The 19,275-nt window shown below is 37.6% G+C and overlaps 1 protein-coding gene across 8 annotated transcripts in view; it reads right to left on the reverse strand.

Moving 5' to 3' along the window:
• Nucleotides 1-19,275, reverse strand: part of Fife (regulating synaptic membrane exocytosis protein fife) — a 162,596-nt gene that overhangs the window by 126,640 nt on the left and 16,681 nt on the right. The window lies entirely within an intron of this gene.

Here is a 19,275-nt window from a genome sequence, read left to right on the forward strand (position 1 = left end):
ATTCTACTGTTCGCTGAAATTCTCTGCTCTACTTCTGAAAAAACTTGGAACGTATAGACTCCGATCCGGAGGGGTTCGACATACAAATTGTGATAAAAAAAAAAACGAAATAAAACGAGACAAAAAGGTGATAGAAGTAGGAGTTTTTGTGGAGTAAAAGACTCATACATAAATTACTCGTAGATTTTTCAACCTTCATGAATAACACATCGACAGAGGGACACAGTAAACTTGCATTAAGACTTTTCACGTGCGAGCACGAAATCATATGCACGATCACACTTTCCATAATTATTCTGAGCGTTTTCAATATGAAATTGTTATTTTTGCAAACCTTTGGTTTCATAATGGTCGAGAGGGCCCTGAATTGATGAAATTCATTACCGTTTCGTTGTGCAAGTATTCCTGACTCAATTGCTTCAATAGGGTATTTTACAGCATGTAATAAAAAATATAAAAAATGCTGCAAATTGCTTCCTCAAGATGGTCAAGATGCACGATGCTCAAAGCTTACTCTATGAGGTGCTATATTTTTCATTTTGGCTTCCTCATAGAGGAAGCTTCGAGCATCGTGCATCTTGACCATCTTGAGGAAGCAATTTGCAAATTTCAATTTGCAGCATTTTTTTGTATACAAGGAAATAATGTATTTTCTCTACCTTCTTTTACGAACTTTAATTTATCTCTTTGTTTAAATTCATTAAAAAAAACTAAATGACGAGCCATCAGAAAAAACAGTTTGCAACTTTCAATTTTCATCGTTTTTCTATTTACATTGAAATTAAATAATTCTGACAACTTTGCTGGAAAGTATAGAGGAAGTACAGACTTATACACAATATCTTACAAAATTTCCAAAAATTGAAGCGGTTAGACAATTTTTTGAAAAACTCATATTTTCGTAAAATTCAAAATGTCATAAAATTTAAACCGCTCAACCGATATTCCCCAAATTCAATACCAACCTTTCTATTACGATAATCTATTTATAAAAAAAAAATTAGTAATAAATCTTAAAATTTCCGGAAGTTAGAGTGTCGACACCCTTTTTATTAAAATTTCAAAACGTGGTAGGATTCATATTTTTTTCCATATTCTAAGAAAATTATCAGAGAATGAAGAGCTTGTATAGATTAATATCTGTGCAAAACGGTAGCCCCGTATCTCAAATCGTTTTCGAGTTATAAGCGTTTGAATTTTGCAGTGCCACAAAATACACACACACACACACACACACACACACACATCCGAACATTTTTTTCTAGATATGATTTTTCGATGTTTTGGGACATTTTGAGCACATTGACATTGAAAACTGGAAAAAAAAATGTTCGTCATCACATAGCTTCCTCTATGAGGAAGCAAAATGCACGTTTATGATAAATTTCGTAAAAAGTAAACGAGAAACGTCAATATTCATTGATAAAAATTCAATTTTTATTTTATAACTCAGTTTTGAAAATCCTCCTTTTTCATCTGTTTTTAAAATCTCTAAAACGCCAATCGCCACACTGGATTCCAACGTGATGTCACCCCGAAAGTGAACAATCAAGATTTTTATCGTCCGCTCAGTGTTATTTTGAAATGTTACAAGTTATTATCACGTTTGAGGACTTTTATCATTAATTTTATTAAAATCGCATAATGGAAGACGGTTTTGTAAAAGCGGAAAGTACAAATCTACCAATGATAAATACGTTGTTGGTGGCGATGAATCCACAATTTTTGTGGTGTTTTTACACTTGTATTATTGCACCCAGGCACAAGACACCAATGATACACATTATAACTCATTATTTTCACAAATCTTGTTACTTGATCTTTCGCAGTCGTATTGTTGACCAACGGAGTGACGTCGCAAACCGAAACAGCATGGTGGCTAGCGTTTCCGCGCGAAATTGCAAAATCATAAATAAAAAATAGTTTTCAAGACACTTTTCGGTCTTATAAAATAAAAATAAAAATTCTACTGGTTCATTACGATCTCAGGATTGACTTGAAACAGTTTTCAAAAAAAGGTGTCAGCCTATTATTAGTCATTGAACGGCTGGAAAGAACGAGTCAGAGCGACGTAAATTCGTGTTCGGAATGAAATTCGAATAAATATATTTTCTCCAGTAGTTTATCTCTGTCGAGGAATGTCAACACTTCCGTTAGGATTGAGACGAATGCGGAAGGTGCAAACAAATTTTGGGAGGAGCCATTCGGAGGCGTCGATTTTTCCGAGTTTTGACGGTGTAAAGAAGAAAAATGAGAATTCTCTTTCAAAGGAGAATACTCGACACAGCCATATGGTACACTCGTAACAAAGTGAGAGGGAAAAAGATGCGAAGTGAAAGAGAGAATGGACGGGAAGAAGGTTTGAGAGAGCAAAGAACGCTCGAGGGTTTTACGAAAGAAAATAAATATTTTCCGAACATGACAAAATAGAAAGGGACACAAAAAGGAGCGAGGAAAGGGGCGTGAAAGAGAGGTCAAGATACAGAATCAGAATGAGCATTCTGTCACGAAGACGGAGCCAGAAAGAGGAACCGAGACCAAAGCTGAACAACCGAGCCGGAAATCGATATCTCGCGGTCGGCTATTTTTCTTCACGTTGGCACAAAAGCCCTTGAGCTTTTCCCCTCTCGGACATGACTCTCGAGTTCAAAAAGAGCTTCAAAAAAAAATGGAGATCCATAAAAAATACAGAAAAAATACCAAACGTACCAATTGAACAAAGCCACTCGGATGATATGTGAGGAAGAAACGAAGCCATAAAAAAAACCCACAGTTTTCGATCCCGTTCAAAATGATTCTGTCGAAAATTCACCATCATCGATAGCCCATTTTGAAAATCTCCTTCCAAAACTTCAGCATTTTTCCTCCATTTTCAACGTTTATTTAAATTAATTCCAAAACTATTTTCCAAAACTTAAAACGCCGAGATTCAAAACTGTTTTTTCCCCAATTCCATTTTTAGCGTTTCATTCTATTTATTATCCAACCAAGTGCACATCCGGTTGCACATCGATCAGCCACTGACCAACATTTATTTCGCGGATTCAAAGACCCCCGATTTTGCACGATTGTCCTATGTAGTGCTCGGAGAATGAACTAGTGCAAACCTGACAACTAATACTTTTCGCGTCGTGGACGATATATCCGAAGCCGAGATATCGAGATATCTACACATCTGCTCTTAAATAAACGGACAGAGCGAGAGTTAGTGTGAGGAAATCGATGCATTCGAATAACTCGTGAGCTGATAGAATGTACGTTTATGAATCGATGTATGTTTTCGTGTATTTGCATCGTGTTCAAGTGAAACGTTGGGAGAATACGTTTGTACGTAATTTTCCAGTTGAACGCAACGTTTATTTGCGAGCCCTCGAAACTGATCGAGGAATTTTCGAGAGCAGGAGTTTGCGAGATAAAAAAGGTTTATTAGGATTCCGCGGAGCTTTTTTTACATTCCGATTGAGCATACGCAACGAGATTTACAAGTGTTGTGAATGGTTTTTTCAATCATCGGATTATTGCGAACGATTCAACGTTGCATTATTTGGAAAAAAATCATTTTTTTCGAAATCGGATATTGCAGAACGAGCGATTGATTTTGCTTCTCAATTCCACAGCCCGACCGGCGAATCGCAATAGGAAGGAGAAAAAAATAAAGGACGAGAATTTGCACCGGTCTAGCTGGAGCTTCGTTTCCCTGCAAATTGACCGTGAACCGAGCATCCGATGATATAAAAAGCTGCAATGGGAAATCGAATGCGATTTAATCGATCGTCCATCCGGACTCTACTGCTGCTCCGCCGGAACACTGTGTTTTTATTCACTTGGAAAAACAAATTAACGTCAAAGTTGTTTTACCAAGTTTCAGGATAACCATCGTGGAGTACTTTTTAATCATTATTCTCTCGAGCACTTTGATATTCCATTATTTTCAGCAGTATTTTCATTTTATTTACAAACCTAAAAATGTAATTTTGTTTTTCGTAAAAATGCCAAATATATTTTCCCCTCTCAAACAGCTGAAATTCCAGAGTCGAAGCTAATCAAAAGCCTAAAAAAAAAACCCAAATAAATTTCGTGTTCTCGTTACCGTCGTTCCTGGTAAGTTCGATGAAAAGCACGTATATCGTGGGGCGAGCTTTCGAGGGAAAAAAATTCCACATTCATATAAAGCAAAACAAGATTCTATTTCTTTTTTTTTACGACCGACACGAATGTTAAAGCGTGACAAAAAATTTTCAGACAACTGTGAGCAAAGTTTGGGACGTGGAGCTCGTGGACTGTCAGCTGGCCAATTCCCGGCGTGACTACTTGTTGCCGCGCGTCTGATCATAGATAGTACGACACTACTGCCAGTTTATGCGTCTGAAGAGCTCTCCGAGCTTTTAAGTAGATAAAAATACAGTCCGTATATGTTAACAGTGTTGGGTGAAAACGCTCGTTTTAGTCAACTAGCCCGTTATACTTTTACGACGCTTTTCGTTGATGTCGTTAATCGGTGATTCATTATATCTCGAAAAAAATGAGACTTCAAATAGAAAATAGATGCAAAAAAGAAAAATATTTTAAAAATTCTTTTTCTCTCTCTTTTTCCGCTCTCTTTGCCTTTTTTTTAAATGCGTATCGCTTTTTTCGCTCATGAGTACACGCCCGAAAAGTTAATACGGGGGTTTATTTTAACGGCCCGTCCTCTCCGAATCGTGTTTCCATGGTGTTGTTGTTGTTTTTTTTTTTTTTTTTTCCCCCCATTCGCCTGAAATGACGAGGCAACAGACTCGATCGATTGGAAGTTTAGGCGAGTGGTATAAGGTAGGCCTGTATGGACAACGGTCTTCAAGCGAGTCTTTATGGCGACGATGTGTTACTAAATAAAACCCCATAAATGTGACACCGATACCGGTGTAGCGGCATTTAGTTACGCATACAAGACGCGGCTGTTCGCTCGCGTGTTCTCGTTACGAATAAACCAACCGAAGGAATACGGAAGTCCATTTTTAGGGGCAGGATTAGCGTTGAATAATTAATGAATAAAATGAATATATAATAATAAGAGCTCAACGCATTGAGCGTTCTATGGCGCTCTGAATGACGTACGCACGGGCTTGGCAATCGCTTTCACCTTGATGCTTCCCAGTCAGATAATCAGACTGTGCTTGAATAACGCCACTAATAGCGCAATTCCTATTCATAATATTTATCCCCAAAATCGTACGCACGCGAATCATAGATATTTTTGTGTCCACCAGAATTGTAGCTCCAAACCTGTTCTCGACTCGCTTATTAATCCTCTCAAACCAAGGCCTGTTTCATGTTGAAAGAAAATTATTCCCTTCGTAATGAAGTAGAAAATAATCATTACGAAGGATTTCTCGTCAGAAGAAGAAGGGCATAAAATGAAGTTTCGTTTGTTTCAAGACTTTTGTACTGTACTGCGCATGCTAGTCAAATGAGTGCTAAATTTTCAAAACGATTTTAGACCAAGTTTAACGTACCGATTAAACGCATTGTTAGTGGATTTGTATTACGACATAAATTATTAACGTGTAAAAATATGAAAAACGATAGTTTTGCAAAACCATCAACTGATAAATGCAAATTTCCACGATGACACATTTTCACTGGTATTTCCCAAAGAATTATCTGCGTTTTTTGACCGATTTTATTGCAACAAGTCTCATGTTGTTTCTTAACTGATCCTCCACGAATCCACCATGCAGTTTTTTTTAAACTTGATCGTTTCACTATTGCAGCTAATTGTTTATTAAACGAAAAAACTTTTTCGTGGTGAATCTGTAGAAGATCAGTTGAGGTACAACATGAGACTTGGTGCAATAAAATCGGTTAAAAAATACAGATAATTCTTTGAAAAATACCTGTGAAAATGTGTCGTCATGGAAATTTGAATTTATCAGTTGATGGTTTTGCAAAACTATCATTTTAAATATTTTTTCATGTTAATAAAACGTGCTTTTATGCGTATCTATTAACATTAAATTCAATTAAATTTAATTTAAGGAGTTACCTTAATAAATAACATCCAACTTATTCGTATTAAATAATAAAAAGTTATCTTTATCTCAAAATACTTTCTAGTTTACAAATCCATTGTAACATTCTATAGTTTTTTTGTTGGAAAATGCGAATTTTTGAATGTTGGGCGTTAAGGGGTAAAATCAGAAAAATTTACGAATGAATCTAGCATCTAACACCTTAAATACATCATATTAGCTTCCCTTCTAAAGGATATAACCTTTCGGGTATGAAAACCAAATATTCACTCTTATTTTTCGATAACTAAAGCACGCTTTCACACAACGCCAACTCAATACGAAGCGCCGGCCTCATATTGATATTTCCATAGGTTAAAGCAGTTTATCTCTTGGTTTAGGAGTATACCTAACCTCACTGGATGGAGCTAGGCAGTTAGAATCTCGACCTTATTGACCGATGCAGTTTTATGGGGCCTGGGAGCGCGCGTGTTGCGTAGAAGCAACATACCCTCCAAGCGAGGGTTAAACTACTCTCCGATGTATTTCGCCTTTCTAATTTTAATCTCCGCTAATTTTCCATCCGGTCGAAGCTTCCTCCTAATTTATCATTGGAAACGAGCAACGAGGCGTATAACAAACGGATTTATGACCCCTTGAAAAAAAAAACGTCTCCACCATGAAAATAACCCGGTGAACGTGTAATGAGCCCTCTAATTATCCTCACCGAGAGAAAGCCAATTAATCTCCTTGAACTTACTCCAACTCACTAGCCGTTTCTATATATATATATATACATCCACACTAATGTATGTACGCGAAATTTAAACTCGTAGAAACGAATAGCCCGGAGGGAATCTCAAAACAAGAATCCCAGTGTCTGGAGCGCGTTAATTCCACAATTATATTTTTCAGACCCACCCTCTTTCCTCCATTCGGCCGCACTGTCTATTAAGAACGTTCGCGGGTACAAAAGTTTCGTGAAGTGATAAAAATTTGGAAAAAGGGCCGCGAGTCAGGAGCAAGGAGTTTTTCAATCCTTTTTTCTTAAGTTTTAACATGACTCTATTTGTTTCATGGAGCTATTAAACAAGCAGGATTTTCATGACAAAAGTTCTCAGTGTGTTGTGCTCGACCTTTACGGGGGGGGGGGGGGGGGGGACGGATCGAAAATCTGATCTGTTGGTGTATTCGTCGTGTTAACGAATTGAACAACTAATTGAGATGGAAAAGTCTGAGGCGAAGAAAATATGAATAACTTTTGCGGCGATGTAAGAAATGACTTTGAACTAACGTAATAAGGGAATATTAACATTATTTATTTTTATAAAAAAGGAGTAAAAAACTTTTCAAAGGTTTATTGTGATTAAGATCGAACCTGGGGAACGAAGTTTTCATTTATTTCTCGAGCCGGGTGGGCGCGGCCAGACTGAAATTGAATTAGCCTCCGGGCAAAGAGTGCCTGAAATACGGACTTTCGACTCAACTGATGTCCAGAACGCTTTCTACCAGTTCCAACCGAAATTTCCTCGAATTCTTAACCGCACCCACGCGCATTTTTCGCCCTTCGAACTTCGAGAGGAAGAAGGCATTTTAATGAAGACGATTCAAGACAAAGACATCACGGTGGGCTTCCAGATTTTCGTAAAAATAAATAACGAGGAATGAAAAAAAATTTTGATCAAATTGCGAAACGATTGAAGAAGATGGAAGCGGCGTGTCTCGAGGTCTTTTTTTTTTAAGCTATTTTTCCTAATCGCTCAAAAATAATGAATTTGTTGACCAATCACATTTCGATCGAACGACGAGGCAGCAATTAAATATTTACGAGCAATCGAATGATAAGAGGAAACAATCGGTGGACTTAGGGCAACGCCTCCATCTGCGGATTCAGGACGATCGATCATAATTAACGAACGTCACATAAATAGCCCCTAAATTTTCGATTAATGCGCTCCATCGCGCATTGATCAATCATCGAAATAAAATGGAATTACACGCAGCTTCGGGCGTGTAACGAAAACGTTTGCTCGAAAATGTGGAAGAGCGAGGTGTGAGAAAATATTGAAATGGCGATGCCTCTCGACCCACCATTTTTTCTCCCCCGTATCAATTTCGCTATCGGATTCTCGTCCGGTTTGTGCTGCTAATTAACGGTGAATTCGGAGCGCACGCGAGGGCTGGCGAGCGTGAAATTGGATAACGTTTACCAACTAGTGACCGAAAAAGGTCTCGTTGACGAATGGAATTGGAAATTTGATCAGTGATTTTGTCGACTGCGGGGAAAAAACATCGCCGCGGCGACAAGGAAATTATTGATTTCATGGCGTTCGTGTGATTGCTGGACGACGTTTCGAAGACGAAGACGGAAGACAGCCGGAGCTTGCGACCGAAGAGACGAGAATTCTGCTCCGATTCTTCCTCCACTCTGCTCCATTTCTTTCTCCGTGGGAAGAGGAATTTTGAAAAAATATTCTGCACCACTCCCGACGCTACTGCGTCGGGAAAATATTGCAGAGACGAGAGAAGCGTCAACGCGACGCTCTCCCCTCCTCTCCTGCTTGAATATCCTTCGCACTTTGATTTGTACAAAAGCGTGGGTAGCGAAGTGATCGATTCGCGAAGGGGTCGCAAGGAGCCACAAAGTGTGTAAACGACATGCACCGGAAGAATAACTCGTCGGTTGAACTTTTCCACAAATTGAGAAAGCTAAAGAGAGAGAGAGAGAGAGATATTGATATTGATATTTAATTGTAATGCCTCAGTAAAACTTGTAGGCAATGCGTGATACTACGGAATAAGTATAACTAATCCTACTAAGAGAATATAAAATAAACAATATTGAGTACAATATGTGGTAAAGAGCAAAACAAGGAAATTGTTGGGAAGAACGACATGGAGGAAAGAACTACAGCATAAGCATCGAGCCGAATCACACAAAATATAAAATCATACAAATAGTTATAAAATCGTAAAAATGATGAAATCGGAAATGATGAATGAGAAAAAAAATGATAACTTCTTAGGAAATCATAGAAAATAAAAAATCATACAAATAAGAAATCATACATAATAAAAATCGTACAAAAGGAGAAAAAGAAAAATCGTACTCGATCGCACTTAAGCGAAGTTGTCCAAATACATCCCAAACGGATTCGGGCACGAAAGCGAACACGAGAGAGAGAGAGAGAGAGAATCCACAATAAAAGTCAGGATATACTCAACTTTTCGAACAATCGATTATTTTCTACGAGTGATCGAACGCTGATCAACTATTTGAAGAATTTTCCATTTCCCTCTATTTTCAAACTCCAGTCAAAAGGTCATGCGGAAATGATAAATTCGTTTGGAGATTGAGCAATTATGCTGAAAACTCCCGCAATAAAATTCTCTCGAAAATGTCCGCGTGCATTTCCCAGCGACATTGAAATGATGGGAAATGTGGTACATCAATTGAAATGAAATATCATTTTCATATTTGAACAGAGGAGAAAATCGAATCAGGTCGACAAGTGGGACACAAACGTTACTTTCATAAAGTCTGCATATGAGGTGGGACAGATTAAAAAAATACGAGGAGGAAAGACGTTGTGGCACGGCCGTCATCGATTCGATTAGAACTGCCGTGCTGAAGGACTCCACAACAGCACACACACGCGCGCAGATACTTGTACGTGTGTACGCGACTACTAATTCACCATCCATATTACACTCGCTCTGACACATGCCGGACATATGTGTGAAAAAGCTCGCACGAACGATTGCACAGCTCTCGCTCGCAATCGGGACTCCTATTCGTGCCGGAAATAGATCTCGGACAATTCACTTGTGACCGCACATGCTATGTCAGAGAGCCTCTTCGAGGACTCGTATTCGTGGAGAACGGTAAGAAATTTTCGTCAATATCGCTCAGACGAAGGTCATTTTACAGAGACAATAATTTCGTAAATGATTTTTCATTTCGATCATCATTTTCGACGATGATAATTGTCAAGAAGGAGGGCAAGGGTTCCACTATTTATATCGGGGACGATGGGAAACGAGCAGGTTTTCTTGATCCTCCCGCAACGTGTAAACTTTGCCTTCGAAACGAGGAAGTGTGAGCGATCTCGTGTGGATAACGAAAATTCCAGATCGCCGTAGACGAAAGTTCCAATTTGCTGGATCCAGAAAACTGCGGAAACATTTTTTCCCCAGTTTTTTTCCGTGGTTGGAGAATAAATATAATTTAGGAAGTGACGGAGTTAAAGGAATGAGATTTTCATGTTGATTGATAAAATTCATTGACGTATTCGGAAAAAACGATGAATGTGTTTGCATTCGTACGAAAGGAATTGGATACGTCGCCTCGGAATCTGTTTCGAGATTAGGAGGTGAAGCTGGAGGACTCGGAGAGCCGTGTGTATATAAATGATGCGAAAACGAGGAAGAAATAGCGAGGGAAAAGAGAAAAAAGGAAGATAAAGCGAGAGAAGGAAAATGGTTCGAGCCAGGGTCGGTTAGGAAATGGCTGCCACCTGTAGCTATTGATCGGCAGGGCGAAGTCGAATGTATTTTCCTCCGGCCTTCTACACACACACCCCTTACACTGTATGCCCACTCGTGCCACAAACTCGTTTCTCTCGAAGCGTCGACGCACAGAGCAACGAGAGTGGCGAAAGAGGGAGGCAGAAGAAGAGAGAAAGGAAGGAAGAGAGAGAGAGAGAGAGAGAGTTTATGGGGTAGAAACTCGTCAGCCACCCAGTTTACTCGTCCTTCATCTCTTTATCCCTCTCTCCCTCTCTTTCTCATCCTCCTCTTCTCATGCACTCGTCATTGGTTCGATCAGTAAATTAGAACGGTAACTTAATTACGCAAGGCGTATAACTTGATGCAACGAGGGTTATACATTTGTGTTACCTGTACATTCAAACGACACAACTTTTCTAAGTATCCTGTTGCTCCTCAACGATAAAAATACTATTATTCGGATCCAGGGAGACGTTTGTCGATGTGAGAAAATCAAAATATTACATCAGTGGAGAAGATATTGAAAAGAGAATGTAGAAAAAGAGCTGAGCATGCAGGAAACCGGTGACAGAATTCGGCGACTCTTCTAAAAGAGTTAACGAATCAAACGATTTGCAAAAAATAATGAAAACACACAGTTGTAGAGACTTTACCCGCAAGGATATCACGTATAAAAGCTCCTGAAGGGCGCACAGATATATGAATAAACACAACGGGATATTTTACAGCGTGTAAGAAAAAATATAAAAATGCACGTTTATGATAGATTTTGTAAAAAGTAAACGAGAAACGTCAATATTCATTGATAAAAATTCAATTTTTATTTTATAACTCAATTTTGAAAATGCTCCTTTTTCATCTGTTTTTCAAATCTCTAAAACGCCAATCGCCACACTGGATTCCAACGTGACGTCACTCCGATAGTAAACAATCTAGATTTTTATCGTCCGCTCAGTGTTAATTTGAAATGTTACAGGTTATTATCACGTTTGAGGACTTTTATCATTAATTTTATTAAAATCGCATAACGGAAGACGGTTTTGTGAAAGCGGAAAGTACAAATCTACCAATGATAAATACGTTTTTGGTGGCGATGAATCCACAATTTTTGTGGTGTTTTTACACTTGTATTATTGCATTCAGGCACAAGACACCAATGATATACATTATAACTAATTATTTTCACAAATCTTGTTACTTGATCTTTCGTAGTCGTATTGTTTACCAACGGAGTGACGTCGCAAACCGAAACAGCATGGCGGCTTAATTCTCTGATAATTTTGTCAGAATTTATAAAAAAATACGAATCCTACGACGTTTTGAAATTTTCAAAAAAGGGTATCGACGCTCCAACTTCCGAAAATTTTAAGATTTATTACTAATTTTTTTTCTATAAATAGATTATCATAATAGGAAGGTTGGTATTGAATTTGGGAAATATCGATTGAGCGGTTTAAATTTTATGATTTTTAGAATTTTACAAAAATATGAGTTTTTCGAAAAATCCGGTTTAATTTTTGGAAATTTTGTAAGATATTGTGTATAAGTCTGTTCTTCTTCTATACTTTCCAGCAAAATAGTCGGAATTATTAAATCTAAATGTTAATAGAAAAACGATGAAAATTGAAAGTTGCAAACTGTTTTTTCTGATAGCTCGTCATTCAGTTTTAGAAGCAGTATATAAGCCTAAAAAAGTAACAAATTGTTTTCTCAAGCTTTTATAACAATGCTGAAAGCTTCCTCTAAGAGGAAGCCAAAATGGAAAATATAGCATCTCATAGAGTAAGCTTTGAGCATCGTGCATCTGGAGCACCGTGCATCTTAATCATCTTGAGGAAGCAATTTGCAAATTTGAATTTTCAGCATTTTTCCCCAAACCTTTCACATAATTTCAAGTTATTGTTGTTGAAAAAAATAGTCAAAGTACATTGCATTGAAATGGGAAAAAATAATCACAATTTTTGAGAAGTATCTCAATGGGCCTCGAGGATTTTTTTTTTTTTTTTTTAATTGCAAAAAATTACATTGAACTCCAATGTCTTATTGTCTAATAGTGAAAATAAAGGTTCTTAAACTTCTGTAAAGTACTGTATTTTCTTAGATAGCCGGTTTTGTTCCGGTCTCTTCTATATGTATGCGTCCACGAATCGCGTTATAGCCCGGAGCAATTCAAAACTTGGAGTCAATGTAGCCTCAGGTTTGTATGCTCGTGGAATATATGAGGTTTTCGTACAGAGCATGTGCTCAATATGTAGCCAGCCTCTTATCGAGGATAAAGAAGATGGAAAGCAAGGAACAAGGGATACGATCTACGAGGGGGTAGGAATTTGAGTAAGAAATTGCTTTCTCTCATTACAGGGAGAGCAACTATCTATGTAAAAAGTTTTTCGTACCAACTATTGAAATAAAGAAAGTTAACTATTTGATCCGGCAGAAATTTAATCGGTTAGTTAAGAAATAAGCAGATCCGTTTAACTAAATTATACATAAAATATACTGAAGTTTCCTCCGAGGTAGACATTCGTACAAACAATTGATTTGGTTCGTCATCGATAAGATTTTGCTAAGCTACATGGAGAAAAAAACCGACTACCAAAATTATTTGTTATTTTCCACAAATCATGTTGGCTAAAGTAATAATACATTTTAACATGACGCTGAAGTTTCCAACGTTGGAGTTCAACGAAATGATCGAAAAAAACTCTCCAATAATTCCAGTAATTCTCCTATTTTGTTCCCTGCTAAATTTGCGATTTGTAGTTTTTCAAGCTGCACCAACAATTCGTGAAATAAAAAATTGGTGAATTTCAAACGTTTTTTTCGTTCATTTCGTTGGACTCCAACGTTGGAAACTTCAGCGTCGTCATTTTAACGACTTTTGGGTTATATTGAACTGACCAGTATGATTCGATTTACAAAATGTTTATCATTCTCAACGTTTAGATACTCAACTTCAGTACTTCATATTCAAATAAATATATCATAAAAGTGTATGTTTCGAGTTCTTCGAACAAAATATTTGGTTTGACTCGTTCAGTTAATTGACATGAACAAAAACATAGTGATTCGGATGAATGATTTATTTATTTATCCGCAAGCGAATGTTAGTTTGATCAAGCAACAAAAATGTCAACTAAAGACAATTAGTTGTTGCAACGATTTTTTTTTCACCGTGCAATAAAGAGACATAGACATCAAAAATACGATCGAAATTGAAGTAAACTGAACGCGAATTTCGAATCGAAATTTGATCAAAACTCCAATCGAATTGAAGATCGATGGTATGAAGGAAAAAAGCTAGTTCGATTGAATTTTTAAGTTGAAGGAATGAAACGATTGTTCTCATTCAGCAATCAAGCGTTTGATGAATTTTTATCGATCGATTACGAAACCGGAAAATTCAAAATAAATACAATCCGAAACGGTCAAATCGTTATGAACAAGAAAATCTTATTTCAAATGAATTTTCAATGCAAATGAAATAATGATGCTCGCTGTTGAAATCCATTATCTCTCCTGTTAAAGTGCTCCCTGCAATAACGGATGTCGAAAAAATTTCGTGCGCTTTGAAGAGGAGGAGAAAAGACGCTTTAATTTCCATTTCTACCCTTACGGTGGCACATATATGATGTAGGTGACGGACGACCTTCTGAAATATCTGAATTGAAGGAGCAGGAGAGAGGCGGGGCAAGATGGACGACACGCTATGCGATGTTCGTCAACGTGGTTCATCGGTCGAAAATGCAATAATCGTTCCAGCCCAGTTCGATGTGCGATAATTTGAAAAAATATGAAAATTTATAAAATCACGACAAATAAAACGTAGGAAAAAATGTTGATTTTCAACTTTTAACGAGTGACTCGATTCGCTCCTCGGCTCATTTTGCCTTCGACTTTCTTATACACGCTCCGTCCCCCCTCCCCTTACTCGCTCTTCGCTTCATTCTCCAGCCCGCGGTTCGAGCTTTATTATTAAGTTCACCACGCGAGTAATATTGCACCGAGTTTCTTTATGCAGGAAATTGATGCTCCAGCTTTAAAATGAACAATGACGTGAGATGGTTGTACGAAAGAGCACCGATGAAACAGAAATGAAACACGATCCTCGGAGTCTGCATGGGAGCGTGCTGGGCTCATTCCGGACGCAGGGTAAATATGGACACCGCAATCGAGGTAAGACCGATCATAAAATTTCGTACATTTTTATCTAATTTTTGCTTACACATTAAATTGATGAAGCTACGGGATAAACGGTTTCAATGTTATTTAAAAAATTAATTTAATATCCTCATTTCATATAAGAATCATTAACGCAGTTCAAACTTGGGCTTACCCTAATGTTTTTTAATTATTCATTAATTTGTGAATTTTCGCAGTTTGGGGGAATTCCGGACGTTCTGCTCTTACCCCATATCGACTGATTTTTTTCAAATTTCAGTGTAACGGCGTGAATACATATGAAAAAAAGAGCAACGTGTGATATTGAGTACAGAAATGTAGCAGCAAACGATGTGGAAACAAAAAAGCTATTTTTCTTTTGAAAAATATGAAAATTCACCATCCCAAGAGTGGATTATGTGAATCGAGTGTGAAACGTGGGCTCACAAAGCTGCGGAAGCGAAAGTACAAATATCTAGCAATTTTTTCATCTATTTGTTAAAATCTACATCGGAAATCTTAAACAAGATATCAAGAAGTAAAATAGATCAAATATTCATTTCGTAATTTCATCGTGTGGTTGATTATTAATCAATTTCCTCTAATAATCAAATAAGTCACATTTTCCATCCGAAGCTCGATGAATTTTCGACAAACTTGATCAAGCTCGAATGGACATGGACTATATAATGATCGTTTCGTCAAACGCTCGGACTCGCTTTATCTGTGGAGCTCGGAAGCCTTTTCAGTCGATTTCATGCGATCGTAGAAAAGATAAATTCTAGACGTGTATTAACAATCGCTTTGGAATCCTTTTTTCTCCCTCAAGTTGTTTGAGAAGCCTTGAAAAATGGGGTTTTCGGCTGCGGATGAAGATAGACGAAAGCTTGGGGGAAAAATTGTGCGTCTCTGAGGTCAATTGAGCGATTGACTACACACGTGTACATATGCAGACAAGGGATAATGTACGAAGGTGCGCCGCTCCATAACTTCTCATACTTTATTCAACCGATCGACTCGGAAGTTTATGCACCATCGAGTCGTTCGCGGAGCGTCATGATGCTTCGTCGTACCAACGTTTGGAGTAAATAGAAAGAGAGAAAGGGGCAGACTGGGAGGAAGAGAGTTCGTAAACTAGCTCGGTACATACACTCAGATGACATAACAAAAACGAGAGCAATGTCTCGGAGAGACAATCCACACGAGCCAAGAAAAGCGAAGATTTTCAACTAGCCTTAGTCTTGCGCTCGAGTTCCTCGAGGAGAAACTATATATTTCAAGAGAATTGTCATTCTCAGGCCTTGGCCTTGGATACGAACTTTCACCTGGGCCAACGTCGAAAGCTCCACTTTATATGTCGTTCTTGAAATAAAGCTGAGATCAATTTTTCAAAAGAGGGAGAATAACAGTGACTAATGCACGTTGCAATAATGAATCATCCTCGAAAATAGGGGTGAATTCATTATCGTTACACAAATTAGAACTAAAAAGATGTTTTTTTTTTTTCAATCATTTCAATTGTTTTTTTTTTCTCGGAGGTGGCGATTCGATCACTGTACTTTTACTAGCCCATTCTTTCAAATTTCGAGACGTAAGACAGTATTGTAATTAGCGAGGACTGCATTTATATTGGGGTGATGCAAAAAAAATCGATATCTTTTTTTCTCGAAGCTCCAACGGAAATCGTTGGTACATGAAAAAAAATTAAATTTTTCCAAAATTTCAGATTAAAAAAAAAATTTCAGATAGTGCTCAAGTCACTTTTCTATATTTTCCCTTTTTTCTCAAAAATCGTGAAGCGAGTTTCTTTTGCTCTCGTAGCAGGAAGTTCTAGTGTTCGATGGAATCATGAATCTTATAAAATTTTGACACCTTCAAAAAAATTTAAAGGCTACCTCGCATAATTTATTTCTTATTTTTCTGTATAGTTAGCTATAAATTATGAGATTAAAAAACTTGTGGCAACAAACAACTATTTTTGTCGTTCTTCCAAAAGAAGGGGTGAATGTACTTTGCAATGAAATAGTTTTTCAAAATTACATGTTGTAACAAATATTTTCGGGTTTTCTTTATAATTTTCGGGTTTCTAAATAATTTTTAATTTATTTTTATGCACAAAAACTTGCTAGGGCATCGTACAAAAAAACAACATTCTTTATTTTGAAGTCTGATTACGTCACCGCAGAAGACGTTAAAATTTGGGAATTTTCTAATTTCCTCAGGCACTGTTCAAATTAGTAAAATATTTTGACCGAATTTTGTTAGAAAAAAATGGAGAATAATGGATGCAAAATTGCAAATATTTTCCATCAAACTCCAAAAATCGGTGTCGTAATTTTTGCGGATATAAAAAAAAAAATTAAATTAACAAGATCGAAATAGTTATATTGTACAAAGTTGCCATCCTGTACAAAATCAAATAGTTTGATTGTAAACAAACAGTTTGTAACTAAAAATGTTTGCGATTTTACATTAATTTGCCTACATTTGTTTTCCATCAGAATTCAGTCAATATATTTTATTAATTTCTATAAGAAATGGGAAAACTAGAAAATTCCCAAATTAATAACGTCTTCTGTGCTGAAATACCAGACTTTGAAAGGAAAATTATAATTCGACAAAATTTTGAAAAACTGTTTTTGCAAAATACTTTTACCCCTTCTTTTGGAAGGACGACAAGAATAGTTATTTGTTGCCACACGTTTTTTAATCTCATAATGTATAGCTAAATATACAGAAAAAAGAAGAAATAAACTATGCGAGGTAGCCTTTAAATTTTTTTGCAGGTGTCAAAATTTCATAAGATTTTTTAAATGAAAAAAAAACAGTAAAATATCGAAAAGTGGCTTGGGCATATTATGTAAACATTTTTTTTGAACTCTGAATTTTCGGAAAAATACTTTTTTTTTATATACTAACGATCTCCGTTGAAGCTCCGAGAAGAAAATATCGATTTTTTTTGCATCACCCTAATACACATTCAAAATTGCATTAAACCAATCAAAGCTCTTTGAGGGTTTTGATGAAAATGAGACAAGTAAGCAGGCCACGGGCCAAAAACAGAACAGCCAACAAAATTCTTCATGCCCATGAACATAGATAAATTTAAGGGGGATTTCTCATGTTTGTCCCACAGTCCACTCACGAACGAATTTTCCATTGAACTGAAATGAAAACATGGAACTGGAAAAGGCGCAATAACACGAATAACGAGAAACGTTGAATCATTTTTCATATCTATACGTATTAAAATCATCGAGAAAAATGATTGATCTTTGAAGTAACTCGTGACTTGGCCCCATTAAATATAAATCTAGAGTAGCAAACATTCGTGGGAGAAGATTTCCTCTCTTTTGCTGTCTAATCTGCAGTCTCGGTAAGTAGATCGATCGAATCTCCGTACTTCGGTTGAGACTCACCCTCGAGGTATCGAGGGGAAAAAAGGAATTGCATGGATTTACAGATGAGGCTTTCTTCACCGCAAAATCCAACGGAGACAAAATTGATGACTCAATATATATGAAAATACGGCATATAAGCGGGGTTTTGTTGTATAGAATACGCGCATATATACATGTATAGAAGTATCGAAAAGGGGAGCTGTATCGGCATGAAAGCTGAGAAAATTGAGAATGCGATAAGGGGGGAGGGAGCGAAAGGAGGCTGGAATAAAATTCGTCGAAGAAAGATTGCTCGGTGAAAAAGGGTGACGTGTACAACCTCTTCGCGAAGGATTGTAGGAAAGAAGCTTTCTGCATCGGAAATGAAAATGGCGTGCGAGATTTTATTCGCCTTCCTTGCGTCTGCTTCATTGAGCCAAAGCGGCGGAGGTGGGAGGGCTGGAGGTCGAATCTGTAGGGTGAGAATAGAAAAGATGGATCGGGCAACGCTTCTTGACTGCAGACTTTCGCGAATGCGTGTAGGAAAAAGTGGGAGAACGTGGATCAGCTGCTAAATTACAGGTGCGAGAAAAGCACGGGGTAGCTTTTCTCTCTGCATTTAGTCTCTAGATTCGCAGCTTCCAGAGATTTCGAGCGAGAAAATTCGTCGAATATCGTACAGCCGGAAAAATATATCCGTGACAACGAGAAAAAAATGGGAAAAGCTTCCGATACATCGGCCGAATTCTTCGGAAGGGTCTTTCCAACGATTCCAAACGAATGGAGGCACGAGCAGTGAGAAAGGAGAAAAATAACAGAGAGTTTTCACCAGGGTTACACCGAAAAGTTTATATAGGTTCGTGCCCGATGGAAACAAGAAGAAGAAGAAGAAGAAGCAACACGAGATACGTGCGTGGGTTGTTCGAATTCTTCGACAGAGCACGATCATCCTCCATAACCCCCCAGGGCCATGGAACATCGAACCCCTTCCCCCAGTCGCTTCGTTTTTTATCTTTCATTCTGCCATTCTTCTTGATCCCCTAATCGAGCCTTCCCTTCGTGCCTCGGCGAGAAGTCGGCGGAATCCGCGAGAATAAAAGAGATCATTTTTATTTTTAACCAACGTCAGAGTCGAACGTGCGAAAATCGATAAGTGCGTTGTTCAACTTAGTTTCGTTACGTTACTCTTTTCTCTCGTTCCTTTTTCCTCAATTTCACAAACCAATAATTCTTCGTGCCTA

This window comes from Venturia canescens, chromosome 9, assembly GCF_019457755.1.
Source record: "Venturia canescens isolate UGA chromosome 9, ASM1945775v1, whole genome shotgun sequence".
NCBI classification, from domain to species: Eukaryota; Metazoa; Arthropoda; class Insecta; order Hymenoptera; family Ichneumonidae; genus Venturia; species Venturia canescens.